General features: G+C 52.6%; 1 long non-coding RNA gene across 1 annotated transcript; it reads right to left on the minus strand.

Annotated features, from left to right (window-relative positions):
- Window positions 1-6,287: 6,287 nt before the first annotated feature.
- On the minus strand, window positions 6,288-7,385 carry LOC135304111 (uncharacterized). The gene is made up of 3 exons (XR_010365550.1): window positions 7,093-7,385; window positions 6,848-6,990; window positions 6,288-6,562 (listed from the first exon to the last, which is right to left on the minus strand). It is a non-coding gene; the product is annotated as an uncharacterized LOC135304111 (long non-coding RNA).
- Window positions 7,386-27,845: the final 20,460 nt, after the last annotated feature.

The following is a 27,845-nucleotide window of genomic DNA, read 5'->3' on the forward strand; positions in this document are numbered from 1 at the left end:
AGGAGCAGCAGTTGCAGGCAGGCTCTCAGGAAAGCCTTTCATCTCCAAAGTGGGCCTGGCTGCATGGCTGCAGGCTCAGAGAGAAGCAGTTCTGCCCTGGACACACAAGGAGAAGGAGCAGAATGAGAAGGCTGTGGGTATGCTGGAGCCAGTCCAGTGGAGGCCAGCAAGACTTTGAGGTGGTCTGAGCACAGGTGAGGAGAGACCAAGACCACCAGAAGGCCTGGGGAATGCTACTGCTGGCTGGAACTGCAAAATGGGAGGGTTATTGAGGGAACAGATGAATGTCACAAAAATTCAGAGTAAAGCTTTCCAAGGAAAAGACCCAAAGGAAATGCAGTGCTTTCCATCATCTCTGCAGTCTGTTCTCCCTTTCTCCTGTCCCTCCTGAGCTGGCAGAGTATCTCACAGGGATTTTTGCTTCTACCCCCCCTGGTGCAATCTCTTTATCTTTAAACAGCACTTCCAGCAGGCACCATGTGGGAAGGTGAGTTATGTGTGCCTTGTGAAGCTGCCAGCTGGAGCTACAATGAACTTCACTTGTACCATCAATCTTGAGCCCGACCCCTCTCTCAGCCACAGCTTGGCTACAACTTCTCTGTTGTGAAAAGGAGTGGAAGGGTAGAGGCAGCACTCTGTCCTGGGCAGGAACAAGAAGCTCACAGCTTCCAGCTGGTACTTGGGTGAGCATAGGTTAGCCCTAAGCCACTCTTAGAGGCTTATCCCTCTAAAAATATCCCCCTGGTGATTCAACAGGGCATTGGTCATGCAAGCTTTTATTAATGACTGAGGACTGTGCTGATCAGCCAGGTAGCAAATACAGTGTAATTCTTCTAAAGTGCTGTGCAGCTGGGGATGGAGACACTGTCAGGATGCAGAGGAATTATGAGTGCTCATGAGGAGTTTAATGCTGTGCACAAATGGACTGGTGAGATCTTTGGATGAATAGAAAGGAGAAAGCTGAGGAGAGAGATGGCTGGTGTTGGCATTTACTGATCTGCCTACACATCTAAAAGCACAGGTAGGAAAACCCAGAGAGCTCAAAGAAGGGTCATTTCTAAAAGCCACTCTAGTAATGGTTTCAACCCATTTAGTTTGTCCTGAAGATTGAGAGGGTTTGAACTGAGTTTTGTAAAAATCTGTGTGAGGAGATTATGCTTCCAAGTCTATTTATTTAAAGGCTTGTTTATATACAGGCCTTTTAAAGCAGGCAAAGCCATAAAAAAGATTAAGGACAGGATGCCCTAATGTTTTTTATGCAGGGAGTGTAATTGACCCTCAGATGTTCCACCACAACTCCAATCAAGCTGTTTCGTCGTGTGGCATTTCAAAGACAGATTTTGATGACTCTTCAAAGAGCCAGGGTGTAGCTGGAACAAACTGTCTGGAACAAGCTGGAGATGAAGCTCTGGGCTGGTCTGAGCAGTGTCCTGTGCGGGGTCTCTTGGAGCAGGTGCCTTTGCATGGAACAAGATGGGTGGCTGGGGACTGTCCCCACACCCTGCCAAGGAGGGTCTCCTTGCACAACAGCCTCCAGATGGTGCTGGGGAGGAGGACAGCTGCTGCTGATGGCCCAGGAGAGGCACCAGCAGGACAGCCACCCTTGCACCTGCCCCTGAGCCCATCAGGGACATGGGGAGAGCACAGGCTCTGCTCCCCTCCCCTCCTTGCCTCCTGCTCCCTTTATTTTCCCCTGCCTTGTTGCCAGGTAACTCTGTTTGCCCAGCATGGAAGGACTCTGTTTTCAGAAGAATTCCAAACCAAAGCCTTTCTTCTTCAAACATAAGAAATGATTAATCAGAAACTTTGCTTGGCTTTTAGGTTTAGATTTTTTATGCAACTACAGGCAGCAGGAAAAAAAAATCACCAAAGAAAGAATAAGCTTAAAAACTTTTGAGTACAAACTTGAACAGATCTGTTTGCTGCTCTTGGCTACCCTTTTCTTAAAACTAAATCCAACTTTGAGGTTTCAAGGCTGTCACAGGTGTGGTAGCACTTGAGACAAGCAGAGAGTGAGCCTTGATGTGGCACACAAGGGGAGTCCTGACCACGCAGGGGTTCTTGTCCTGTTTTCAGATGATGGACTGATTTTTACCTCGAGCACACCCCCCTTCTGCTGCTCCTCCTGCATCATTTGCAAACTCCCACAGGTTCTCTATGTTTTGTACACAAAACCAGGGAAAGCTTCAATTTCTCTCTTCTTTCATGGCCTGCTTATGGGTCTTAGAGCAGGCTTAAAGTCAGCTTGAAAAATGTGCATCGAGTCAGACCTGCCAGTGCTTCCTGAGGGAACAGGTCATCTCTGTCACCTCTCTACACGGGTGGTGTTGGGAGCCAGCAGCGCCTCTGCCTGGGCTTCCCCTGGCAGACTTTCCTTTCCCCAGTGCAGCCCAGATTAAACTGTTATCTGCATCTAAAATGCGATGGATTTCTCTTCTGCCTGCCACAGCCCGTGTCAGAAGCAGATGTTGTATCACAACACAGCCTGTGAGACACTAATCAGACACCTAACGGGAACTGTTTAGAATAATGAGCTGAGAAAAGCCCTGAAACTCATTCCCTGTGGCAGAAGGAAAGCAGGAGGGAAGAGAGTTTGCTGTGGTCCAGGGAAGTGCTGTATTTCTCAAAAAGAGAGATGTGAAGCAGCCCCAAGCCTATCTTCTGACTATTACTTAGCAGGCACTAAATCAGGTACAATGAGCATGACAGGATTTTTCACAAGGCACTGGGTCACTGCCCAGCTTTCCTTGGGGAGTGTAAATAAGAGCATGTAGGGAAGAGTCCATAAATAACAGCAAAGAATTCAGAAGCTGCAGAGACGCAGCTCTGTGCCCTAACCCAGAGCAGCATCCTAATGTCCAGGTGACCTCCCTGAGCTTTGGGGTACACCCTCCTCCTCCTCATCCTCTGCCTCTGCTCCTCCTGCCCTGGAGCTGCTCCCTGCCCAAGCCCACCAGCAGGCACTGCCCAGGATCCAGCACGGTGCTCATCAAAGCGCTGCCTGCTGAGGGATGCAGCCTCCTTGATCTCATGCAAACTGGGCAGAAATACATAATGCATGGGTTTAGACAGAGCTGCTTCTTCCCCAGGACACTTTAAAGCCTCTCTTTGGCTGTCTGGGGCCTTGGGCTGCTCAGACATGGCTGGCTTTGCTGGCTCAGCCCAGCTGCGGGTGCTTTCCTTGATGTTCACGGCAGTCCTTGCTTTTCCCCACCCACACGCTGCTCGGGCTTCATCCTCTGCCTCCAAGGGCAAGCAGAAGAGGATTGCACTCAGGAAATGTGTGTGATTTATTGCACCTCCCTGCAGGAAGGGAAGCACCAAGGGGAATGTGATTGACATCAGTGTACATAACTCACAAAATCTTTTCATCTTGCTGCTGATATTAGCAGCTCTCTGGTCCCAGATTCCTCGTGGAGGCTCTCCATGGGATGACTTCTCCTGTGTATGGCATGCCTGAGCTGTATCCAGCTCTACCAAATAAATGGCTAACACCTGAGTAAAATGAGAGGCAACTTTTTTCTCAGTGCCTAATGCTTCAAAGTGCTGTGTTTGATCCCCATCAGTGGGAGAAGGACAGGGGCCAGGTGAGCCAGCATTCCCCCTCCATTCTCCCTGCTCTCCTGGCCAGACAGGGATTTAAATCCCTCCTTCCCTTGGGATCTGCTCCTTTGAGCAGCTGCCCTGACTTTTTGCTGCTGCACAATCATGCCTGATTAGTTCCTGGAAATACAGAGCATTATTTCCATTGCAATTTATTACAGTCACTGAGACGTAAACTCAGGAGGAAGGGAACAAGAGGATACTGCAGGTGAAAGTTTTCAGAAGGCAGAGGAAAAAAGGCAAGAAAATGAAACCCTTGCTATCTAATAGCTCAGAAAAGCTCATTGTAAGGTAATGCTGTAAGGTAATGCCAGCCTGAAGAGAAATTTGCACGGGCACTGCTGGGAGGCAATCCTGAAGGGAAGAAATGGCAGGGCAAGCAGAAGAGAGGGGCCAGGAGCAGCAGGGCACAGCAGTGGGTGTTGTGCAAGCGCTGGCAGGAAAGAAGAGCTGATTGCCCCTGGAGTGGGTTCAGCTGCTGCCTCAGCTCCTGTGGGATGCATTGCCCTTTGCACCCCCTTGGAGAGATGGTGAGAGGAAATGCACTGCTGGATGTTGAAAATCAATGCTTCTGCTGGTATTTCAAGAATTACTGCCATGTGCCAGCTCTGTGGGACAAAACGGAGCAAAATGTGCCAAGAGTTGGCAGCCCCAGAGTGTCCATCTGGGACCACGTGCCCATCCCAGAAGCAGCATCCCACCTTGGCAGTGTCGTTTTTATCACTGCATGGATGCCTGCTAGAGCAGCAGGAGCAATCCTTCAGTGAGAGGAGGAGGCACTTCACTGGCACTTGGTTAAATTCAAACTGAAACCAGCCTGTGGGTGGTTGCTTGAATCCTTGCCAGTGGGGAAGAAGGTGGAAAAAATAAAATTATTGCTTTGCAAATGACCTTTTTCTCTTGGGTTTATCTAAATCCTCAATGCTATTCTTGATCAGCCAGAAAAAGGACAAAATGAAAGGAAAGTTCATTTAATTGTGTCTGAGAAAGAAAATGTAATGATAGTGTAAATGTCCAACACAACTCATTTTGCAAAGCCAGAAGGTGAATGGTCCCTCTGCAGTCCCTGTAAAAACTCCAGAAATGGAGAGACACCTGAATGAGGGAATCCCAGGAACAGATTGAGCCTATTTTGGCATGCTTTGCAAGTGAGTCACGTCTGTGTGAGATAGAAAAGCTGCTTGGGACATCATGGGAACCTTGTAGCTGTGCATTTCCAGCAGCCATCAGCTGGGCCATGCTGGCCATCCCAGTGGGGACCAGAGGAACATTTCCCTGCTCCAAATTCATCCTTCCCACAGGGTCCAGCCAGGCAGGACAAGGGCTGAAGCGTGTTGATTGCTTTATTTGCTTTATGCCAACAGATTTATGCAGCAAAGAACCATGGGGATTTTGCTCAATAGTGGGCACACAGGAAAAAAAAAAAAAAAAGCAATGAATTTTAAATTATTTGTGATTGAAGCACTGAGATCCTCGTGCCAGGCTGGATCTTCAGGCAGGTACAGCTGTGACAGGCAGGTCCCTTGCTCCTTCAGCAGCAGCAGAGGCCAGAGAGGAGGAGTGTCCTGCAGGAGGGATGTGTTTGTGAGCAGCACCCAACACCAGGCAGAACCAGCCCTCAGTGCATCAGGTTTAAGCAAAGGGCTCTGTGTGAAGATCAGTCACAGAACTCATGAAAGGGCAGAGGAATGTGAGGGTGAAAACTTTCCAGCTACCAAGAACACCTCTGCAGAGCTGCAGAGGTCCTGGAAGGGCTGGGTTAAAGGAGGGGCTGGGAGATGCTGAGGTTTTCACACGCTGACTGAGAATGAGCCACGTGCCAACCAAGCAGCTCAGAGGATGCATGAGTTGCACAAGGTCCTGGCACATTGCCCTTCCCCTGCCACACAGAGCCACGGGGAGGAACAACCACAGAAAAAGAGCCAGAGAGGAGGGAGAGGGAAGGAGCCAGCAAGTGTTCCCAATATTCCCCGAAAGCTACAGCGAGGCTCAGCTAAGTGAACAGGAAATGCGATGAGGATGGAGATGCCAATGGAGCGAGCTCCATGCTCAGGTGGCCACCAAAATGTGTCAGTGACACCTTCAGTGCCTCTGTGGGCTGAACCAGCCCTGGGTGCCAGGAGGCCAGGTAAGAGTGCCAGCCTGCACAGAAAGGCTGCATGCTCAGTGCAGGTGGAAAACTCAGGTGGGACAAGGGCTGTGTGCCCGTGCTGCTGGGCACGGTGCCCTCTGGCCAGGGAACTCAGGGCTGTGAGGGAGGAATTGCCAGTGGTCTGCAGTGCCCTGGCACTCAGGGTTCTTGATGGAGGCAGAAATCATCTGAGCTGTCTTTCTGAAGGGTGCGGGAGTGAAAAGAGCAGCCAGAGCCTGCCATGGCAACAGGGCTGGCGTTGCAGGGTCCAAGGAGGGTGATGAATTTAACTGTGCTCCAGCCCCACGGGAGAAGCTGCTTTGCCTCACAGAAGATGAGCCTTGACACGGGGCTCTGACCAGGCCAGGCAAAACAGCACATCCAGAAATGCAATCAGAGACTGTCCTGCTTGTGTCAGCTCCTCACCCAGGGGACAGCCAAGGGCAGCAGGGCTGAGGGGCTTGGAAAGCCCAGGGGACTGCATGGGCAAGGTGGGCAAGCCCTGTGGGCAGGGTGATGCTGGCACCAGCAGCAGCACCCACGAGTCCCCAGCACGATGCTTGGAGCCTGGCAGCACAGATGGCTCCGTGGCTACAGCCAAAACTCATTTATTCTGAAAGCTGAGCTCAGGCCCTCTGTGCACAGCCCAGCCTGCAGATAACATCTCAAGGCCTGTGAAGGGCCAAGGCTGATTTACATGCTCCCTTATAAATTTAGTAACTCAGAGTTAACAAGAGCAAACAGGCTCAAACTATAAACACCAGCATGCAGATGACAGGTCTCTCCTCCCTTCGCAGAAGCAGAAGCCTCTTGTGGCTGAAATATTGCCTGAAATGAGATTTTTCTGTGGTTGAAGGGATTTGCATTTGGGGCTGCGCTTGGGGAAGCAGCTCAGAGCTCCCCAGGCTGCCCCTCTGGCCCTTGGAGAGCTGGCAGGGAGGGGGTTCTGCTGCCAGCAGCACCCAGGGGATGCCCCATGAGGGCTCAGAGGTGTTCTCTGCCAAATACCAGGGCCCTGGAGCTAAGAACACACCGACTAATTCATAGGAAGAAATTAATTATTAAATAACTTCTCATTATTGCCACCCTAATTAGAGACCATTAATTTCATACCTAAAAGGTGCTATAGTGTTCTTGCTGAATCATATCTTGCTGGTCTCAGATCTGAGGGTTTCAACACGTCTGCAGGGTTGGAAGGTAAAAGCAAAGCTGGGGGAGCCAGGGCAGGAACCTCAGGGGCCATTTCACCATTCACTCTGCAGTAAAAGAAATCATTTCGAAAATGCCTTTTCCCCAAACCCCAGGCAATTTCCAACACCTCAAATCACCTTGCTGTACACAACTGCAATATATTGTACCAGAAAGAGCAGTTTGGAAGCCAGAGGGTCAGTCTGCAGGACTGCATGGGTCTGTTTGTGGGAAGCCAAAGTTTGTCCAAAGGCTCTTGTTGTGGCTGGGTACTGCTGGGAGCATCCAGGCTGCCTGTGATGCCTGCTCAGCCCTGTGCCGGGTGGGCTGGCCTCTGGGACCTCTCCCGTGGTGGGTGTGTGCCTTGGCAGCTTCCCCAGCATCAGCCAGCATCTCCTAGGAGTGCTGCTAATGGGCTCCACGTGGGTCCCTGCTGCTGAGAGAAGGAAGGATCGTTCTGGGGAAATGGCAGTTTTGCCTGATTTGTGTGAGTTTCCTTGTGCTTTTATGGCAGCCCATAAAATGGATCATCTGTCTTAAAAGAGATGGGCAGGTAATCAGCAGCTCAGCTGAGCTCTGCCTCGTGCCCTGGTGCAGGCTGGGGAGCCCGGGAGCCCCGGGGGAGCTTCCACATCCTGGGTTCCATCTGGGCCCTGTCACTGCTGCATTTTTCACCAGCAGGCTGAGGGAGCTGGGGGCTTTTCGGGGAAAGCGCCTGGGTGGGGGGAAATGCTCCTTTCTCCTAGGAGAGCAGGAGACAGCCACAACTCTATTTTCAGCGGAGGTTTCCAAGGCACTTGTTTACCAGCACTGCCAACGGAAGCTGTTATCACATTGGCACTGCTGACAGCTCTGTCTGCAGCTGATTTTCCAGGGGAAGCACCTCAAAAGTGCTGGAGGCAGTGTGGAAAGGAGACAGCAGCTGCATGCACTTGAAACCCACAAATCAGCACCTGAGTCAAGGGACACTGCTCTCCTTATCCTTGCTGGACAAAAGCTCTCCCTGCTGACCAGTGCCAGGGGGTCCCCCTGGGGTGCTGCCTGCCCTGGGAGCTGTGCCTGGCAGCTGGATCCTCCCCAGCCATCAGCAGGGCTGGGGTCAGGGGTGGCCAGTGCCATGATGATCCCCACTGAGCATCACCTGTGGCGTCAGCTGGATCCAAACCTGACCTCCTTGCCGTGCCTGTGATGTCAGGTGCTCTGGAGCAGCCCTCCTGGAGGCTGTGCTGTTCTCTCTGCCGTGTTTCTCTCAGCTAGTCATTAGGCAATTACCTGGGAAGTCAATTGGGCCTGCCTGGATCCATTTGTTTACTGCACAGCCATCCTGCTGATTTCTCCCAGGCCCACAAGCTGTGAAGGGCTGCTCCCAGGCACTGATGCAAGAGGCTGGCATCCTCAGGATCTGTGTCAGGAGACACTGAGCTGCTCTGGTGGAGCAGAAAGCAGCACCCACCCTCTCCGTGCCATTTTGCAGGGTAGCATCTGTGCAGGAGCCTTGTCCTGTCCTCCAGACGCTGCTGCTGTTCCTGCCAGCAGCCCCATCCTGGCTGCCTGCTGCCACATCTGGGCACGCTGGGGAGCTGGCAGGGGACATCCAGCCCTGCTCTCCATCCCTGCAGAGCAGCCAGGGGCACCCAGGGCAGCCAGGGGACACTTCTCCTGCAGAAAGGGACGTGCACTGCAGGGACAGGAGCGATCCTGGCGCTTTTCTGGGTGTGAGGTCCCACTCAGCCTTGTCTCAACAGCCCTTCCAGCATGGTGGAGGAGGCAGCCCAAGGAGCATCCTGTGAAGATTCCAGCCTTGCGTCCGTCTCCCATCAATTTCCTGGAGTAATGAAGAGGTAATTAAATTTTGCAGTGGAAGGGAAGCTTCTCCAATGGCAAGAGCATATTGTAGCTGCCGAGCTCATCAGGGGAAATGCTGGGCTCCAAATTAAATGCATTTACTGTTTCATGTACCCTCACTTACAATCGTTGTAATGAATCTGGGAATTAATTGTTTGCCCATTTAAAACAAGTCCCCTCTTGCACTGTGCCGTGCTCCCCTCCTCCCAGCCCTCTGTAATTTGATATTTCAGTTAGAAAACAAATTGACATTCATTGGAAAATCAATCTTTTCATTGTTTAACTCTCATTTCTCTGGGGAACGTGTGGGAGTGGAATTACATCCTCTGATATGAACCCTTCCTGAATGCCTAATTGGGGCTGAGGAGCAGGGAGGCTGCTCGCCCCCAGGAGCCAGCAGCATCCGTGGTGCTGCCTGAGGAGGGGCAGCCCAGGCCCGAGAGCACGAGCCAGTTGCCTCGGTAATGAGCCCAATAATAGAGCCTGTCATTTGTTAGCTGGGATAAAACGGGAGGTGCTTGTTGTGGCAGGGGAGACGGCAACAGAGCGTGTGAAGAGCGGCCAAAGACACATCGCCTTGTGTGTGTCCGGGCTGGGAGGGGAAGAACAAAGAGAATATGGCATTTTGTGTCAGTCTGGGAAGTGCTCCTGCCACCAGGGTCCCCAGGGTGCCCGTGCCAGCCGTCCCCTCTGCAGGAGGACAGAGCAGTGCCCGCCCAGGGCTCCGCTTTTCCCTTGTGAGTGGGCACTCTCTGAGCACCCCATGCAGCTGGCCTGGCAGTGATCCTTCTGCTTCCCACGGAGACACTTGCTGCTGGAATAAACTGCTATTTTTATGGGTAACATTGGTTGTCTTTTACGCTTACTGCCAGAAAATGAATAGCCACTTTTATGCAAAAAGGTTTTACTGCAGTATCAGAAAGCACTAATGAATACACAGAACCAAATTATAGGGTACCCCATGAGCCAAAATGCCCAGACAGAGATTTACAGTAAAACGAGTGGCAGGCAAAGATAAAAGCCTGCAACCAAAGTGGGTCATATAATTAATACTGGGGACAATAAATTCCTGAAAAATTGAGCTGTCAGTCCCTTCCATCCAGAATCCCAGCTCCATTTCAAAGCTAAATAAGTTGTAGTCCCAAGGAGTTAATGCAGCACACAAAGCCCCACAGATAAAGCAGCTTCTGCATTCGCAGGGGACGAGGTTTCCTCTCCCAGAGCATCACCTCCTGCAGGGCACAGGCAACAAAGGGGCTCCCTGACCTCCTGCCAGAGCTGCACTATCTGAAGGTGACCTCCAAGGAAGCCAAAGAGGGACTCTCCATCAGGGTCTGTAGTCATAGGATGAGGAGTAAAGGGTTCAAACTGAACCAGGAAAAATTTAGGTGAAATAGAGAGGAAAAAATTCTTGCCAGTGGGGATGGTGAGGCACTGGAAAAGGTTGCCCTGAGAAATTGTGGGTGTCCCAGTCCTGGAAGTGTTCAAGGCTGGGTTGGATGGGGCTTGAAGCAGCCTGAGATAGTGGAAGGTGTCCCTGCCATGGCAGGGGGGCTGGAACAAGATGATCTTTCAGGTCCTTTCCAACCCAAACTGTTTCATGATTCTGCTTCAAGGGACTGCCTGGGAGCCACCCCACAGCCACCCAGGGCACCCGTGGTGGCACTGGGGGACCATCCAGCTCCTCCTAAGGGTCCAAGAGGGAAGACTGAAGGTCTCCAGTGATTAGGGTGCAATCCTGCTGCTGGCCCCACATCCAGCCTGCCCTCTCCCCCTCCAGCCCTGCTGTGCCTTTGGCACAGGGAGCAGGGGCAGTGGTGCTGTGAAAGACAGCGTGCTGCTCTCTGCAGCCCCATAATCACATTCCCTCCCTTTTCTCATATTCTCACTTAGCAACACCATATGAGCATCTTTGTCAGCTGCATATTAGGAACCATTTGTCATAAAAAATTCAGGGCTATGAAAATAAAGTGACCTCTCCGAGGGCTTCAATTACACTGGAAGGTAATTGTGTCTTCCCCGGGCCTCCATCAGGGTGTTTGGGAGTATTCAGGAACAATTTATGTATTTATTACAGTTTAAGCATCCTTAGCCCTCAGCTCTTCCCAGTAATGAAAATATATAGCACAGAACCCAGCAAACAGGGACTGAGCCATGTGTAAAATATCTTGGCCATGGAGAGAAGTGGCTGTAACCCCCACCAGCCCCACGGGCCCCAGCTGCTCCCCCAACACCCCCACAGAGCACAAACAGCACCAGGCCAAGAGCAATCACAGCAATGGTCAAGGGCTGGAACCATCCATTCTGGGACTGGTACCACAGTGAGGCAGAAAGCCTTTCCCAGGGAAAAAATACAGATTCATTATTGCTCTTGGCACTGAAGGTTGCTTGGAATTGGGACAGAAAGGCAAAGCAGCCTTTATTTCTTTGTGGGTTGGGTTGGTTTCTTTCTCCAAGCTGGAGGCAGGTTCAGCTCCTGGCACGGGCTGGGCTGGGGCTCTTTGTGCCTGTGGGTTTCTCTGAAGCAGAGGCAGGACAGCGAGGCTTCCCCTCCCCTCTGAGGTGCCCCAGGTGCCCCTGCAGCTGTGCCCTGTGCTGAGCTGCTCCCATGGGAGCTGCTGGCTCTGGGCACCACTGCACCCCTGCCTGGCACTGACACCACCAAAGGAGAGGAGATGCTCTGAAAAACGAGGTAATTCAGGTCCTCCCCTGCCATCTCCTAGCCTTGAAGGGAGCTGAGTAGGTTGGCTGCAAAAGTCATCTGAAGGGCCCAGGCTTTCTTTCCCCTTCAGCTCTGAGGAGCAGGTCTCCCTGGACCTGCACAGCCAAAATCTGTGCTGAAGATGCAATAGAGAAAAAAAAAAACAAAAAACAAAAAAAAAAAACCAAACCAGCCTTCTAAGATGCCACTGGAAAAAGCAAGACAAAAAGCAAATTTCGTTTTTCTTGTCAGAAAGACACCGAGTCCTACACCTTGGGTGAGAAAGAGATGATTTAACAAGAAAAAGATGTCACTAAATCCCTGGGCTATAAATCATTCTTCTTACAGTCTTGCAGCAAAAACACTTAACAGGCCTTCTGAGCACCAGGGGCGCAGGAGCCCGTGTGGGGGATTGCATCTGATCCAGGATAAATGGGCAAACGGGCCCAGCCACTTGTTTTATGGTTCTAGGAGAATTACACAGCACCTGGGAAATGTTTCCTGCTCCTGCTGAGCTGCAGGCTAATGTCATGCAGACGGTGCAGCCGGCAATAGATGTGCCTGGAGGATCCAGGGGCTGTGGACTGGGGGCACCCTGGGAGGAGGGTGTTGCAACAAAAACCTTTTGATCGCTCATGCAGGTGGCTTCACCTGGCAATTTACAATTTATTTAAATTTTTGGCAAGTAAAAAGAAAGGAAAAATATCTGCTGCATTAAAGCAGAAATTTGTGCCAGCAGGCTCCCACCCACAGGGTCTGGGTTTTGGGGAAACCTCCTCTGGGCATGTGTGTGACCAGGGCGAGTGTCAGGAGAATTTCCAGAGGGTTCAGACGGACATATCCTGATACAGAGGCCATTAAGCCAGATGCAAAAGGATGCTCTATGGCTGCAGTGATTTAATTGCTAAAGAAGAGGTAATTGCTTGGGGAGCAGTGCCTGTGATCCGATTATAGTCAGTAGGAGCAGAGGGCAGCCCCAGCCAGCAATAGAACCTCTCACTGCTTCAGAAATGCTGAAATAAATCAGGGGAAATTACCAGCAAACTGACTGGGTGGAAAAAAACAATAACTAAACGGCTGTGAATGGAAAGTGAAAGAGCTCTTTAAGAAGTGTTGTAGAAACAGTGAAGGGAACAATTTAGGCAGAAGTTAGGCTGACAGCTGTTAGAAATCAGAAAATAATAGCTGGGAAACAAGAAAGGGAAAGGTGTCTGAAGAAGATGGCATGAGAAGCACAGGAAATTGGCATGAGAAGCAAAGTAATAATAAAATTTTCACTGTTACTGTAGATGCCACTGTTGCAAGGAGGCGAATTTAAACAGAGCGAGGAAAAAGACAGAGGATCCTCCTGTGGGCAGGAAAGGCTGGCAGTGTGGAAGAGGCAGGCAGGTGTGATTGAAAGAAGGAGGGCATGCATTTATACCAGCTGAAGGTGATGGATGCTCTCTCTTCTATTTTCACCAAAGAGGCATATTTAAAAGTGGCTGACCTACCTAGCTGCCTGTATGGAGCCTGCAGCACTGCCCAGCTCACTCCTGCCCCAGGTTTGGTTGCTGATCCAGGCCGGAGCTGCTTTCCACTGCCTCGGCACGTGGAAATGGATGGAAGCAGAGGGGCTGGGACACCACCCGTGGGGGATGGCAGTGAGCGCTGTGCCCACGCCGTGGTGGTGCCATCCTCCTCCTGCCCCCTGCCCCCCACAGGTCCTGAGCAGGGCTGGTGGCCCCAGGTGGTGATGAGGGGCACCGTGTGCCCACCAGTGCCTGTGAACTGTGTGAGAGGGGGCCAAGAGCAGCTGGGAGCTGAGAAGATCCCACCAGGCTCTTGGGTGCCAGTCCTGATACGACTCCCTGGAACTGGGCTCTCCTTCTGCTTCAAGTCCACACGAAGGCAGCTTCCAGCTCCTGGCTGCAGTAGGCAACACCTCCCTGGGGACAGCCCAGCTGGTGCAGGTGAGGAGCCACCTCCCTGGGGATGGCTGTTTCAGGAGCACCACTGCTCACCCACTCTCCTCCCAGCAGTTCTGCTAATTTGAGGGACACCACCCTTGTGGTAAGTGACTGCTCAGCATCCCACTGCCCTTTCTGCCTGGCAGAAAGCACCACAGACCCCTCTGCCCTGATTTCCAGGTTCTCACAACCACCAGAAAGCAGATCTGCTGCCTACCCCACGTGCATTTGGAGAACTGCTGGCATGGCTGAGGTCATGCCCTCCTCAGTTCTCAGTCAGCCTGCTCTCCTGCTGGACCAGAACAACTTCATCATGTTTTTGGATCAAATCTTTCCACTGGTGATCCCAAGGAGAGCAGCCATGAGTTAATGAGGGGTCTTTGTTTTCCTGAACTCTGAATGTGCCACAGCAGTGAAGGTGTAATTCTTGAGAGCTGGACATTAACCTCCATATGAGCCTGGTCTCGCTGCCTTTCATTCCTTTGGTTTTATTGATCCTCCTTTCTTGACTTGTTCTTGCTTCCTCTTTTTTAAAGACTTAGAAATTAATGGGCAGCTCAAAGGAAGCACTGCTGCTGTAATGAAAAAAGATAGCAGCGCAGTGCTTTGACTTTCTGGCTGTTCTCTGGGGCCCTCGTTGTGTTTGTTTCCATCTGAGCACCATTTCCGCACAAACAATATTGTATTAGCCTTCATCCGACCTGGCTGCAGTCCCTGCCAGAAAGCTGCTTCAGCTCAGAAATGGGCAGATTTGCTCTTCAGGCCAACGAAAACAAGTCTGCAAGGCTGAAAAGAAGATGTCAAAATCAGGCACTAAAGATCACTTAAAATGATAACAGTTGTACTTGAAGCAAAAATTATATACAAAGCTTTCATCTAGCAATTTTCATCCTCAGGCAGCAAAGTGCTTTACAACAGAGCTCGCTGTCAGCAGCCCTGTTTGTAAAGGTGAGCAGAAATATGGCTTTGGCTTTCTTTGCTGTGTTTTTCTCCCCCAGACCAGCTTGTTAACCAGACTCAAAGGCTTTCTTGATCCCCCAGGACGTGTCAGTGCTCTCCTGGCTGAGCAAAGACATTCCCAGTGATTGCACCACAGCGTGGCACGGGGCCAAGGAGGGGTTTGCCCTTGCCTGATTGGCTGAATCCTATTTTTTCCTTTTATCTTCCCACTGAATAGAGAGAGTTGGCTTTAATTTGAGAGGGAGTAACACAGCTGTTTGGTTTCTGTGCCCTGTTGGCTCATCCTCGTGCTGCAGAGGCAGCTGGAGCCACCAAAGGTCCCTGGGTCCAGCCCCAGGTCCTCAGCTGTGTGGCTACCAGGCCCTGTCCCCTGTGTCTGAGCTGAGCCTCGTGCTCATTTCAATGGAGAGGGCTTCCTCAGCTGCTGGAAGTGGGTGGATTTTCCCCAGGCTGCCCAATTGCACCCTGACACCTGCCCACTGCTGTTCCTCATACCTCCCTACTTCTGCAGAGTACCTGGTGCACCAGAAATGCTGCTGAGATAGCTGCAGCAGGGTTTTGTTCAACCCTGAGAGCTGGCCAAGGGATGAGAGGCTGCACCTTTGGCTGGGCTCGTGCTGGGCTTCCCCTCTTCACCTCCTCTCTGCTGGAGAAACGCTGGCACCGCAGGGTTTGCTGCCGAGAAAAGCTCAGCAAGGAAATCACTCCTGCAGGAAGTTTAATTGCAGCCATTAAGGCTTTAATCTAACTGTGGTGTGCATCTGTGAGTGGCAGTGCCATCCCTGAAGTCCAGGCACACAGCCCTGCTCCTGCTCAGCCTCCTCAGTGTCCTGTTTACAGCTATTTCTAGTGACCCAGCAGCAGGGAGCTCCACACTTGGCCAGAGAATTAATTAAATAAATAAATAAATAAATAACTCTCACACACAGAGACTCACAAGCAAAGCTCTCTATCCTTGGAGAATATCCTCCCCCAGCCCGCAGAGCCCAGGACTGTTTGCAGCTGGGGGGTTCCTGCTGCTGCTGACCCCTGGGACACAGAGGCCCCCACCCTGCTGGCCCACAGGCACATGGGGACAGGCAGAGGTCTCTGCTCTTGTGGAAACCCCGGGCACAGGGAATATTTCTCTGTCTGCTCTGGGTGCCCTGACCCCCAGGGGAGCACTGACTCTGACCCTCATCCATGGAGAAAGTTTCCTAGACTTCAAGACAGACCAGAACCCACTAAATTGTGCAATAGATTATGGAGAGTAGTGTAGGTGTATCAGTTGGTGGGAAATTTAGGTTTTGGATTTTTAGTATGTTGTGGATGGAAGCAAGATGGAAAGCACAGGGTGCTGTCCTGGGTTTCTTCTTCGTGCTGCTTCTTCCTTCTTCTTCATAGGTTTGGGTGGCATTTGGTAATTGGGCAGAAAAGTCTGCACTGGGGCTCTGTGGGATCAGTTATTGGGTTAAAAGGGAAAATAATCCAGGTGTCAGTTCTTAATTGGATAGCTTAGTCTTAAAAGACCTTGGAACAAGAGATTGTTGGCCATTTTGTGTCTTGCTGCTGAACTCATGGTTGTGAGACTGTTTTACTGACAAGAAATAATAAACACCTGAGTCCATACATGAACTACTGTCTCAAGTGCCTTCAATCCTGACCCAGAGAATCCCACATGCTCTCCCTCACCACTGCTCCCCTGCTGTGCCTGGGGCCCCAGCCTCCCCTGGCTGTCCCCTCGCCCTCCCTGCGGTCCCACCAAGGTGCCTCTGGGTGCTCCTGTTGCTCCCAGAGCTCAGCAGGAACCCATGCTCCAGGCCTTCACCTGACAGGGATGTGCTGCCAGCTCACCCGGGGCTGGGGAAGGACACGGTGCTGACCAGCACCGCTGGAGCCTCGTGCTAAATCTGCTCTGAAGTCCCTGCCTCTGGCTCCTGGGGGTCTCCATCCACAAGGAAAAGCCCAGGAGATGCCAGCAGAGCCCTTTGGAGATGTGTGGCAGGAAAGGAGCTTGCCCACCGAGAGGAGTGGCTGGCAGAGACACACCAGCTTCCAGGGCTCAGCACTCCCCTTTGTGAGGCACAAAGAGCTTTGATTTTTGTCCAGACACACCTAAATGAGCTGTCCTGTGAGAAAGCAGACACTTAAGACTTTTAGACAAACATGGACAAAGTGGGATACCCCCCAAAAGGCTGCTTTTAATTGAGATTTCATTTCATCTGGATGTCTTATTGCAGTAAAATCTTATCTGCAAGTTTCAGGGCTGCCTGGGAAATCTTGCTGCCTCACCAGGGAAAAGGATATTTAAAAAGGATTAAATCTGACAGTCTCATACCAAAAGTGGATTTTTAAGACATAAGCAAAGACTGAAGATGGAAAGGTTAGTGGGCTGTTGAAAATGCATCTGCATTTAAGCTAATACAAGTTAATTTCTAGTTGGTTATTAACAGGCTGGGTGTGATGAGCCGTGCTGGTGGCTGGGCTCAGGTGCTGAGGAGGGCAGGCAGGTGCTGTGGCAGTGGTGGGAGAGAGGGGATCAGAGCTCCCCTGTGGGCACAGACTGCCCCAGTCTCCCCAGTGCTGCTGAGGTCCTGGCTGGGCAGCAGCACATTACAGGGCAGTGACAGCAGCTGGTGAAAGCAGGCACTGAGGGTGGTGTGTGCCAGCAGGACAAGGTCTGACCCAAATCTAAGGCACATTAGACGCCAGAGAGCCCACTTCTCCTTCCAGATGGGAGCTCTCATCACCCCTGCCCTCACCCCACAGCAGAACCTGTGCATCAATTAGGGCTTGGCTCACCCCACAGCTATGAAGTAACTCAAATCAATCAAACAGATCCTCTCCTTGGCCATTAAGGCTTGCTCCAATTAGCTCCAGCTTTAAAACAGGAGAGTAGGATATAAATCCTGTTTCACAAAGCTCCCACCTACATTTCTCTCCAAATGTTGAAATGACATTTCTGCCCACTGGAAATAGGACCTTGGAAAAGACTCTCTGGATAGTTCATTTGCTGGAAAATAGAATTGACAGCCCAATTAATCTCACAGCCTGTGACTTTTAAGCCAGGGCTGTGGGTGTAGGTGCTCTGGGATGAGAACAGGAGAGGCTGGATAAATATCACAAGATGCTGCTGTCCCAGAGACCTCCAGCCTCTGCTGGTGCCTGGCACCCCCTGCTCTGCCCCGTGGCTGTGGCTGCCAGCACACCCCTGAGCTCTGTCCCTGTGTGCACAGCTGGCTGCACCTGGCTGAGGGACAGGGCCCGCTGTCCCCAGCCCTGCAGAGCCGAGCTGTGCCAAGCCCTGGAGGCACCACAGAGGCACCAACGCTGTCAGCCACAGCCACTGTCCCCCTCAGGGGACCCCGAGCCCAGGGCCAGCACAGAAAGAGCCATTTTCCTCCAGAACCAGTGCTCCAGCGAGCTGCTCAGCAGCCCTGCCAGCTGCAGACACCTTGGTCAATAACTGGGCATGTGCCTGGGAAGGGCTCCGACTGCCACCAAAGCAGCCACCAGGCTGCTGGCCAAGGCAGCTCCACCTGCCCAGGGCCAGGCACCTCCACAGCTCTGTGTCCCAGCTGACAGCACTGTGCCTGGCACCACAGCAGCCACACGTCAGGCATGGGGGGACAGGAAGGCACTGAGGGCTTTGCAGGCAGCCAAAGGTGGCTGTGACCTTCCCAGGGACCAGCCATCCCTTCAGCTCCCACACAAATTATTGGATCAGCCTCACAGTCCATTCAGAGCATTAAGTACCTATTTCCTCGTGTTGCTTTTGTTACTCTTATTACTATTTATTATTATCATCATCATCATCATCATCACCTTCTTCTCAACAGGTACAGAAACACCTCAGGCTCCCAGGTTCTGTTGTGACAGCAGTTCAATTCCTCTCTGACTCCTGCATGGAATCCTTGCCATAAAAAAGGCATTTTTGGGGAATGACTTTCCTCAGCTCCATCTCTGAGTGCCAGAGAAAACGGCAGCACTTTCCTGCTCCTTTGTTCTTGTTCTATCTCCTGATCTGCAGATTGAATACATCACACTGTCATCTCCCAGCCTGGATCCCGAGGAGGATCAACGGGATTACATTCCAGCTCTCCTGATCACCTTTCTCCCAGGAGCTGGCTGGGATAACACGTTGTGATGTCCCTCAGTCCCCCCTGCTGCACCCAGCAGCCACAGGGGTCCCCTTGCATCCCCTGGCAGCAGTTTCCGGGCTGGAAGTTGTCTCAGGAGGACAGGACGGTCCAAAACCCGGCAGCACAAGTGCTGCTGGGGTCTGGCCGTGTGACCCAAGCTGTGACAGGTGCCACTGAGAGCCTGGAAGGTGCTGGGAGGTGCCTCTTGTCCTCTTGTTCCTGCCCTTTCTAAAGGGAGCAGCTCATTCCAATGCAGACTGAAAATTCCCAGTGTGGCCCCCGCCCCGAAGGAGGGAGCCCTGCCCTCTGCTCTGCCCCCAGCACATGGAAAAATTGCATCTCAGGCTTGCCCTAACGAGGGGCACCGTGCATCACTCCCCACTGCTGGCTCCTTTGGGTTTGCTCTGCTCTGGTTGCTCTGAATGAAGCAAAGCCTTCTGCTCCCTCCCAGCCCTTGTGCCTCCAGCAGCTCACCAAGCCTGCCCCCAGCACAGCTTAGATGGAGTGCCCAGGAGGTGGAAAAGTGTCTGCCCTGCCTGTCACACCCTGCTGGGAGGGTGGGAGCAAAAAGGCTCTCCCAGGTTTCCCAGACCCCAGCTGCAGGGTGGAGGGGAGGGCCAGGCTGGGCAGAGATCCTCACCCAGCCTCGCCAAGGGTTAATTCAGGGAGCTGAGAGACCTGGCAGACCTTCTCTGCTAAGCAGGGGTGCAGCCACAGTACTTTCCTCAATCCCAGCTCCTAACCAAGGCTTTGGAGGCTGTTCCTGTGTCCTGAGCTCAGCCTGGCTCTGCTCCCACCCCAGCAGGTTCCCAGGGGATACCTGGAGCCCTGCAAGCTCCAGACAGTGAGATGTCACTTTGCTGCTACAGCACTTGGGGAAAAGAGCAGGATAAATGTTCTTACAGAGCTGGTGTGCTAAAATATGATACAAGTTAGGCCATAACTCACCTGACCTTGCATTTCACATAATTTCTAGTGACATTTGTCATGAATAAATAGCCTGTCGTGTCCCTCTGCTCTGGGGCTGCTGCTGCAGAGCACAGGGTGTCCCTCCTTCAGGGGTTCACCCCGGGGGGACGTTCCCTCCTGCCATCATTTTCCCATCCAGCAGCCAGCAAGGGACAAAGGACCAAAGGGACTGGAGCCCCTCTGCTTTGGGATGGCTGGGAAAGGTGTGGGCTGGGGCTGGGCTGGCTGCTCCCTGCACACCCAGCCCCCTGCACACACACACACACACACACACACACATCCTCACTCCTGTCTGCTCGGGAATCTGCCCATTGCCATGGAAACCGTGCTGACATCAGGCACTGCTAACGTTATTCCAATGACTAATTGCTTTAGGAACGGTGAGCCAAATTACTGAAACAATTTCCAGGCCCCAGAGATCTGTATTTAACACCCAGGCACATGCCAAAAAGTGTCCCTCACCTGCAGGGATGCTGGGCAGGGCTGTGGGAGCACAGCTGGGGATTCTTGTCCAGGCCTGGATGTGTGGCACAGAGGGGCTGTTAAATCCTAATTTTCTGTGCTTCTTGAGAGCTGTTTTGTACCTATTTAAGCTGCCTGGGTAGTGCCAAGACTCCAGTTCAGGGGTTACTCCTGTTTTTCCAGCTCTCAGGGATCTGTGGCACTTGCTGCTGCTGACAGCAGTCTCCCTGTTCTTTTTTTCTCTCTTGTTTTCCTCCTTTCCTTCTTCCTCCTCTGTGGCTCTTTGGAGTCGAAGGCTCACAGGATGAGGATCTTCCCTCCCAGAAAGTGCAGCTTTCCAGCACGCTGCTTCAAGCTGCCCCTGTGGCCATTTCTGTCACTGGCTACACCATTGGAAGCTGCACACATGGCAAGTGCCTCCTTGTCCCTGCCCTTCACAGGAGCTGCTTCCTCTGTTCCTACTCCAGAACACTTCCCAGCTTCCACTGCCGTGCCCAGAACCCTCCAGGCAGGGCAGCTGTGGCTGTGCAGCTCAGAAAGGGAACAACAACCCCACAGTGCACTCCAGGGCTCGCATCCACAGTGGCTAACCCCAAAGAGGAAGAAGAAACAGCTCCGTTTCAACAGCAAGACTGAAAGCTTATGCATCACTTGCCTGCCCCCTCCTAATGCTCCAGGATGGTGTGAGAACCATTGCTGCCTCTGGCACAGACACCTTCTGCTAAACCAGGTGGCTGAAAGCCCCTTCCAGCCTTCCCTGGAACACTCCCAGGGATGGGGCAAACACAGCTCCTCTGGGCACCTGTGCCAGGGCCTCTTCACCCTCACAGTGAACAATTCCCTCCTAACATCTAATCTAAACCTGCTCTCCTTCAGTCTGAAGCCATTCCCCCACCAAATGTCCCTCTCCCTGTTTTTCATAAGTACTGGAAAGATGCTGGAAGCTTCAGGTACTGGAGAGAGCCTGAACAGCCAACAGTGAAGGCAGGCAGTGTCTGGGATGCTGGTTATCCCAGCAGTCCCTCACTGCAGAGCATCCATCAGCCTTCAGAACAAGGCAGAACTCCAGGAGGAAGGTGCTTTGCCAGCAGGGCTGACGTGAGAGGCACTCAGGGGGTTAGCCTTCCAATTATCTCATTTTGAAATAACAAACAGCATAAAAAAGCCCCAGTCAGAGACATCTCACAGGACAGTGAAGCTCCTGCTCTCAGCAGACAGCTGTGGGTGCAGGGCTCACAGCTTGTGGCTGCTTTCCTCTGAATCTGCTGGATCCTGCAGCCAATCTGATGGGAAAAAACCAAAACCCAACCAGGCCAGCTCTGAATGTTTATTCACTTAAATATTTTAAATCCCATCTTTAAGGATATGTGATAGCTTATTGCATCAGCAATTTATAACCCCTGCCTCCCAACTGTTTATGGCTCTGTGTTATTTACTGCCTGACACCGAAATAAGAAACATTATGAGAATTTGTTCAGGAGATATTTGGGAGCCCCAGAGGCAGGGGGGAGGCACTGGCACAGCTGTGGTGGGTGGAAGCCCCAGTGCCCAGCCTGCAGCAGCCCTGCCTGCATCCATCCCTGCATTCCTGCCTGCTTCCCTGCCTGCATCCTTCCCTGCATCCTTCCCTGCATCCCTGCCTGCATCCTTCTCTGCATCCTTCCCTGCATCATTCCCTGCATCCATCCCTGCATCCCTCCCCCCATCCTCCTGCGAGCCCTCCGGAGCATCATCACCTCAGTGAGTGGCAGACACTGATTGCACCCGTGCCGCTGCGGGAAGCGTTAATTACGTTAATTACATCGGGCTGAGGCTGAGCCGCTTGTCGCCGTGCCCGAGCCCCCGGTGGCACCGAGCCGACAGCGCTCGGGAATTATCCCAGGAAGTTATCGCAGGGCTCCACGGCCGCATTTAGCACAGCAACCCCACTGACAGATCCCCATCCATCACCAAATGTCAGACCCTCCCACTGGGACCAGTTAAGAACAAAAAACCGGCCTTTTTTTTTCTCACAGTCAGACAAAAAATATTAGCATTTCTCCTTTTTTTTTTTTTTTTTTTCTTTTTTTTTTTTTTTTCTTTTTTTTTTTTCCTTTCTGTCTTTCTTTCCAGACACAGAAGCGCACCTTCCCGCGCTGGACAGACACACGGCTTTCCCCGTGGGCTGCCAGGGGCTCTGGCTGAGCTCTTGCTCATTAACAGGCTCATTTAGGCAGCTGTCCCCCGCAGCGCCCATTAACACACATGAGAGAGTGCCCGGAGGTGAGAGCTTCACTAATCAAATGTGCTATTAAGATCCTAATCCATTTCATTAGCCCATTTCATTTGACACTTAGTGAGGCTCGGAGATGCTCTGTTTAACGGGGCTGAAGGCACACGGCCTGTCCTGTGGAAAAATAATCCTTTTTATTAGACCCATAATTCCCTTTTATCTTGTATTAGTTTGTTTCCCGAGCTGAAGGGCGCCTGGGATGTGCAGCACCGGCAGGGATGCCAGGGATTTTCCCTCCGTGTGTGAACGTGTCATCACACAGTGTAAGACTGGGAGGGATCAGGGCAGCAGCAACATCCAAAAGTAAAAGGAAAACAAAACAAAACAACAACAAAAACCCCAAGTGAAAACCAGGCTACCCGAATATTTGATTACATATTACCAGACTGTATTTTGGGGATATTATCTAGATAACCCTCCAACGAATATTTTGCAGACTGAAATGATTAAAAGCTTCAGGTCTAGCGGAAATGATTCCTAATTTCTCTCTTGCTCTGAATGCCACGTGAGGTGTCGAGCTCAGCAGAGGGCGGGATGAGGAGTGAAATGCAGATTGCCCAGCGGGCTGGTGTGGCAGGCAGGCTGGCACTGCCTGATTCTCTGCACACATCCCCTGCCCCCTCCTCCAAACAAATGCTCATGAGCGCGGTGCTGCGCGGTTCTGCCCGGGAGCTCTGCACGACCCCGGGGATTCTGAGTGTCGGGAAAGGTCCGAAGTTATCAGATAAGCGCAGGTCTTCCTTATCAAATAAGCATCCCTAAAGATTTGTACTTCCCACACAAAAACACATTTGAAACGGCATTAAAACTTGATGCTATTAAAGAAATATTTTATGAAACAATAACTTTGTGGGTACAATATTCATCTCGAGGAATGGATGGTGGCAGTTCTTCAGAAACAGCTGAGGAAAATGCCTTCCTATTCCTGAAATGTTCCCTCTGAGCAAACCTGAAATGTTCTGCAGGATGAGCAAGCTCCTACCTGACTGCAGCCTGCAGTTCCAAGGGTTCCTTGGGAGCAGCCCCATGTGCCAGCAAGGCTTCCAGGCCATGCCCTGGCACCAAACCCTCCCTGAGCTCACCCCAGAGCTGCCTCTGCCCCTGGATGCAGGCTGGTGGGCACGGAGCAGGTGAATGCACCCTGGAGCACCCTGTGCCACCCTGCCCAGCAGCACACCTCGGCTCCCATCCCCAGGGACGTGGGAGGGGACAGGAGGCACAGCCTGGTGACACCCCCTCGCTTTTCCTGGCTGGGGCTGCCCCTGAGATGGGTCCCCAAGCCCCGTCCCCACAGCCAGAGGTGGCAATGGAAGGGGTGAGTGGCACTCTTACAGCAGCACTCTTAGGGGGACACAGGTCCTTTGATAATTTATTAGCACACAGACTCCCTGCAGCCAAAACAGCAAAATCCCTGTTCCTTGCTCTGTCCTAACCCACTTTTTCAAGATAATTTCTGAGCAATTGATGGGAAAAAAACCCCAAACTTTAAAAAAGCACTCTTAGAAATGCAATGCCATCTGCTCCCTCAGCATTGCCCAGGGCATTTGCCTCCCCCTGAGCAGCCAGGGGCTGGAAGCTGCTCCCACCTGCACCCACCCCCGGGCTGCCACAGGCACTGCTGTGCTCTGTAGGGTCCCTGGCAGAAAAACAGAGCTCGGAGCCTGGTGCCACATTCCTGTGCTTGAGAAAACAGTGCTGAGAGAGGGAAAACACACAGCACTGCTGGTGGGCAGGGAGCTGCCAGGGCCCCAGACCCAGCAGGGCTGGCCCTGCAGAGAAGCCAGGGCCCAGTGCAGCTGCACTCAGGGCTCGTGTGAGAGCAGCACAGCACGTGGGCAGCAGTGCTGGGCTGCAGTGCTGGGCTGCAGCTGGCACGGGGGAATACCTCCAGAAGCTCCTCAGGGCAGGTTCAGTATTTAATGCCCACATTAAACACTCACAGCTTGACTGCGTTAGGCACTGCCAGGGCCTGACCAGGAAACCTCTGCTGGGTTCTCTCCTGAAGGGGATGGGAGGGAGCTGTTTTTAAAAAGCACCATCATCTCCACAGAAAATGAGCACAGGCAAGGGAGGAATCCCTGCTGTGGGAGCATCAATCACTGCCACCCCTACCCCTGCCCTGCAGCACGGCCCTGGCTGGGGGACAGCAGTGTGCTCTTGCACAAAGTGTGTTCTCCAACCCCCTTGGTGCTGGGAACTCCTCCCTGGGAAGCTTCCCAGCCCGGGGAGCCTGTCCCTGTCCCCATCTCAGGGTCCAGGGGAGCAGCAGGGCAGCATCCCCAGCTGGCTGTCCCCACAGGGATGGCACCTTGGGGTGACACTGTCCCTCCCCATTGCCCTCCCTGTCCTGCAGCCCCCCTTTCCCCACAGCACTTCCAGTCCAAACCACGGCATTTTCCTTCCCACCAGGGCAGAGGTCTGTGCTCATCCTGTGCCCAGCCCAGCGGGGGACCCCAAGCGTGTCAGTGAAAAGCTCTTCTTGGCTTAGCAATCTGAATTACAGCATGATATAAGGGCCTATTAAAGGCTGATTTCTAGAACAAATGCTGCCCCCGTGGCTAATCAGAAGAATATTTCCTTCATTGAGAGACAAAATTAATATTGCTGTTTGGCAGATGCAATGATGCCAAGCAAATAACTTGCAGCTGAGTTTTATTGTTATGACGCCTTTGGTTGCTGGCCTTGGCCTCGAGAGGGTAGCAACAGAAATGGTGGAATACAAATGGAAACCTCTACAAGCCTGAAATAAATGCATGCCCTGAAACTGCAGGGAAGCAGGGTTTAATAGCAGACAGCAGCATGCACACACAGGCTGGGCACGCTGCCCTGTCCCCTGTGGTGGCACCCAGCAGGCAGGAAGACAGGCACACAGCCTTGGCCAGGACATCTGCCCCAGCCCCCAGGCAGCCTGGACCCCTCACTGCGGGCTTTACAGTGTATTTTCATTTTTAAAAGAGGTTTGGGAAGCGAGAAGGCACTGTGTCAACACCATGAAAGCTGGCATTAATCAAGGGTGATAGTGTGGTCTCCTTGCCAGTGGTTAGCATTAAAAAATACATATTAGCATTTTTAATATTAATCAGTGTAAACAAGAAAGATACTTCTATAAAAATTAATTAGAAAGCTCCTTTCCTTAGAGGACACTGATGAATTAATATCACACCTCAGGGCTGCAAAGCTTCCAGAGTGAAATTCCTCAGGCTCGTGGCTCTCCCACACCTCACACAAGCCAAGGCTCATCCCCTGGGTCAGGGGCTCCTCCTGCCCCAGGAGTCACAGGCCAGCTTGTGCCACCAAGGATGAGCTGTGCTTCAGAGCCCGTGCTCAGTCCAAGGCTTCTTCCCCCTCCCTGCTGAGCCCCTGGCAGGAATGGTTTGCCATGTCATTGATGGTGCAGCCTGGAAAAGCCAAGCCACTCCAGGGCCTGAGGCTGTGAGGGACAGGGCAAGAGCAAAGTTCTGTCTTACAGAAAACACACGGGCTTCCACCTGCCTTCCATCCCTCCCTGCCACCGGGGCCACAGCAGCAGGAGCCTCGGGGCTGGGACACAGCAGCTCCCACACCACACTCCAGGCCAGCCTGGCCCAACAGGGAGCCTTCATGGGACAGTTCCCTGAGAAAACCTCTGCCCCCTGCCCTTCCAGAGCCAGATCTCTCATGCCCTGTGTCCTCCTGTCAGCACAGCCCTGGCACCCCTTGGCTCATGGCCCAGGAAAGCTGCAAGTGCCACGTGGAGGACAAGAGGCTGGTAGGATTAAGCAAAGTCCTCTACCTAGCCCCGCCATGTGCTGGAGATTTTACCAGCTGAGCAGCTGGAATGGCAGAAAATGCCAGCTTTTTGCCTTGGATTTGTATTTGTAACATAAAGGGTGTTGGTGGCTCCTGCAGGACGAGCCCCAGGGCTGGCACAGCCCTGCTCATGCCCCACAACCCACTCCCTGCCCTGCTCCACTGAGCCATGTGCTCTGTCCAGGGGATTTGCAGCTCTGCTCCCTCCAGAGCAGTGGGGGGCTGCTGCAAGGCAAAGCCTGTGAAACAACCAGGCTGATTTAATAAGGTCAGATGGGAGAAGAAGAGCATTAGCAGGGCCTGAGAGCCCGCTCTGACTCTACCCCAGTAAATCCCTGGTTTGCTGCCCTCTGATGCAGGCAGCCATGCTCAAATATTCCTTAGCTGTACTTGATGCTGAATGAAAGCAGGAGCCTCCAAGAGAGCTCAGCTTCCTCCCAGCCCCACTGCCCCCCCAGACCAGGCTGCTGGGGCCATGTCTGTCCCCTTCTCCTGCTGACCCTCCCAGTGCCCAGGGAACCCAGGGGTGGCTCCCCCAGCTGCCTGCAGTCCCTTTCTTCAGGTTCAGTGTCTAGCTGGTCCTCCAGGAGGGGTATTTCTGGGTCAGTAAAGGGCTCCCCAGCCCTTCAGAAGGAAGCAAACCAGCAGGAGCAGCATTCACACTTGGAAATAAGCTGGCACAGTTGACAGTGTGGGTACCTGCTGCCAGTGAAGGTGACAGCTCCTTGGCTGAGTGGGACACAGTCACCTCATGGCTGGGGGATGATGGTGTGGCTGGCAGAGCCATTTCTAAGCACAAATTTACACTATTTGTAAGCACAAATCCCATTGGAGACAGAAGCTGAGGCCAGGCCAGACATCCTAGCCTGGGCCAGGAGCTTTCATGGGAGACTGGATGCTCACATGAGGGTGCATACCTTTGTTTTCCCTGCCTCCCATTTCAGAGCAGCCGGGGAACAGAACACTTTAGGGATAGGAACAGGGCTCTGGCCATGGCTGGGACACAGGGTGGGCTTGGAGGAGCTGCAAGGACAAGGATCTTCCCAGCCTGGAGGTGAGACACTGTGATCAGGGCTTGGGCTGCGAGCTGAGGAGCAGCAGCCCTGCCAGACTGCTCCACACGAGCTGCTGGCTCCAGGAGGCGAAGCGTGAGGGTGAAAGACCCGAGGCTCTCGCTGGAAGAGGCTGAGGTCAGAGGAGAAGGAGCAGAACCACCAGGCATGTGTTAACTCCCACGGAGCTGCACCACGCTGCCACACACACGCTCACACCAAGTGCCAGCAGCTCATCCTCCAGCAGGGGCTGGGGGAGGAATCCCACAGGGAACCCAAAACACTCCAGGCTGGAAATCACTGTTCACAGCAGCTCTTATTTTAAGCACGGGTTGCAGCCCTTATTTACCAGCAGGCTCAGCTGTGGGGAGCGGGGACTGCGGGTGCCGCGCTCGCCTTGTGCAGAGGGAGCCTCCTGTTTGGACTGCCAGCTACACCACGCTCAGTTATTTGGGGAGGAACATTTCCAGCTGCACAGTGTGAGCCAGAGTTATCAGCCAATTAAGTATTTATGGCCAATTCTGTTTTCCTAGTGAGATGCTCGGAAAGCAAGCCGCAGTTACATCAGAGCAATGGATTAAATGGTGCTCTCCTATCACCTCTGTGCTGCCCACCAGAGCTGCACAAGTCCTGTGGAAACTTCTCTTAAGGCTCTGCTGGAAAACAATCCATCAGCAGTGTGGTTTAAACACTGCAGCAGCATCTCAGCCTGTCTGCAGAAGCATCAGCAGAGCATGGAGCAAAGGCCAGGCGCTCCCAGCCCCTTGAGGAGGGTCAGCTGTGATGGGGGCTCCAGTGGACAG

This window comes from Passer domesticus, chromosome 7, assembly GCF_036417665.1.
Source record: "Passer domesticus isolate bPasDom1 chromosome 7, bPasDom1.hap1, whole genome shotgun sequence".
NCBI lineage: Eukaryota > Metazoa > Chordata > Aves > Passeriformes > Passeridae > Passer > Passer domesticus.